This window comes from Brassica oleracea, chromosome C9 (assembly GCF_000695525.1).
Source record: "Brassica oleracea var. oleracea cultivar TO1000 chromosome C9, BOL, whole genome shotgun sequence".
In the NCBI taxonomy this organism is placed as follows: Eukaryota; Viridiplantae; Streptophyta; class Magnoliopsida; order Brassicales; family Brassicaceae; genus Brassica; species Brassica oleracea.
This window is the reverse complement of record NC_027756.1, coordinates 11640218-11642412: the sequence shown is the minus strand read 5'-3', so window position 1 is coordinate 11642412 and position 2195 is coordinate 11640218. Positions and strand designations below refer to the sequence as shown.

Below are 2195 nucleotides of genomic sequence, written 5' to 3'. Positions count from 1 at the left end.
TACTTTCCTTCTTGATGCTGCTTGAATTTCTTACTTGCCGCCTTCTCAGCTTCCAACCCGATCTCCACATACACAGACTTTTCCACTAGCTCGGTGAGAATCTCGTAGTTCCCGACTGCCAGTCTATTTTCCAACTCTGGTTTTAAACCAAACAGAAAGTTGGATATCATGGTCTCCTCATCATCTTGTCCTCGCAGCACGTGTCGTCGCAGTCGCATAAATTCAGATTCATATTCTCTAACCGTCTTATCTCCTTGTACCAAGTTTGCAAACTGGCGTTAAAGCCTTCGCTTGGATTCAGGAGTGAAGTACTTGCGTTCAAATTCTTGTTTGAATGCCGCCCAAGTGGTGACCAGATGTCCCACTTGGCGATCCCTACTCTCCCACCATTNNTAGACTCTTCAGAACACGTCAGGGTCTCAAAGTTTTTCTCCATAGTTCGAAGCCACTGGTCGCCTTGAAATGAATCTGTCCCGCCTTAAAAATGTGGTGTCTTCATATTCTTCATGGCAGTTATCAACGGTAACATCGGTGTAGCCACGGTAGGTTGTGGTGGCATAAGTGGCTGAGGTTGCACCTGAGGTTGTTGCAGTGACCTCGCAATCACGTCATGAAGCATCTTCAGAGTGTGCTCCATTCCTACTCCTTGTTGTGGTTGATCATGAACTTCTGGTTCAATCGGGTTATTCCGCCTCACTGGTCTAGTTCCTTGGACCCTTGACTCGCTATCACCTGTTTCTGGTCTTCCCCTTACAGTACGGTTTGGTGGAAAGTTTTCTTTTGGTGGTATCTCTTGATCATGTCCAAACAGATTGTTGTTTCTTCCTACATTTTCTTCACTGGATCCTTGGTTGGTGTGCACCAGTGTTTGTACCCTTCCCTCGGATTCATATCCCAGTCCTCATCTTCTTGAGACTCATTCTGTACCCAACATCCAATCTTGTCCTCCTTCACTCCTTCCCCTTCTTGCCATATGCAATCCACGAACAGGGAATTTCCTATAAAGAATACTAATTAAAACGGAACTCAGCTGGTTTCCTAACACATCTTTTGCGACACATTTGACTCGATAAAACACGAAAAGTACGTGATTGGCCGCATGATCTAAACCATGCTCTGATACCACCTCTATAACACCCCCGAACCGTTTTAGACATCGGTCAGTCAGCCGGGCAACAATCAAACAAGAACATGCCCGAACGACCTTCCTCTGCCAAGTCCGGAAGTGTTACGACGGGTTGAGAATAGACTTTCCAAGTCACAAAACATAATTCTGTAACCCAGAATATCCATTCAAAACTCGTTTCCTCTAATCTTCAGCCTAAGGCTTTGCAACCCGTACCGAGTAATAGAGTTGTGTTAGGTTGGACTAACCTAATATCAGATTCAACACGTCACGATTATAAACATACTTTATTTCATATATATAAAAAACGAAGTTCACAAGCCCAAAATATTATACATACGGTCCATGGACGCAGCCGAAAGTAAAACTTACATTCATATATCTTGAAAACGAGTCTTTAGCAAAAGATGTCCAATCTACACCAACTCCTACAGTTCCGCGAGCGCTATGGTCCTTTCTACTGGTCACCTGCAAAAGGATGTGAGGAGTGAGTGAACTAGTTTCACTCAGTGAGTCAGGGTTCCCTATCTAGCATATACAACTACCCGTCATTCTAAACCTCACTCCAAACACAAGCAAGACGGGTAGTTCAACAATCAATATTCAAGATCATAAAGCATGACCGAATAAGCAATAAACCATTAAACCATAATAAATCAAAACACTCTTTATGACTGTCATATCAATCAACAATATATATATATACTCCTAGGGCCCAACAGAATCATTCTTCCTCCACATAAGGGACATCGGCAATCCCTTCACTATTACACCACACAGGCGTAGGCGCTCGGGAATCGCCCGGTCACGGTCCTCAATCGGAATCACCGTGCCCCACTCGCCGGGGGCTGTCACATCCACGTGTGACACTCGGCCTTGGTGATCAAGCCAAGTTAAATCGAGCCCACCACTTTCCGGACCACGACCGGTTTAGTGGTACCATTTGAGGAAGCAATGACCTCAAACTACTACTAGAACTACCACGAGGTTCTCACACAACAGTACCAACACGAGGTACATACCATAACAACATATAATAATCACACAATCACAATAACCCGGGTGCTTA

At 44.5% G+C, this 2195-nt stretch overlaps 1 pseudogene; it reads right to left on the bottom strand.

Annotated features, from left to right (window-relative positions):
* Positions 1 to 2195, bottom strand: part of LOC106314317 — a 24050-nt pseudogene that overhangs the window by 8633 nt on the left and 13222 nt on the right.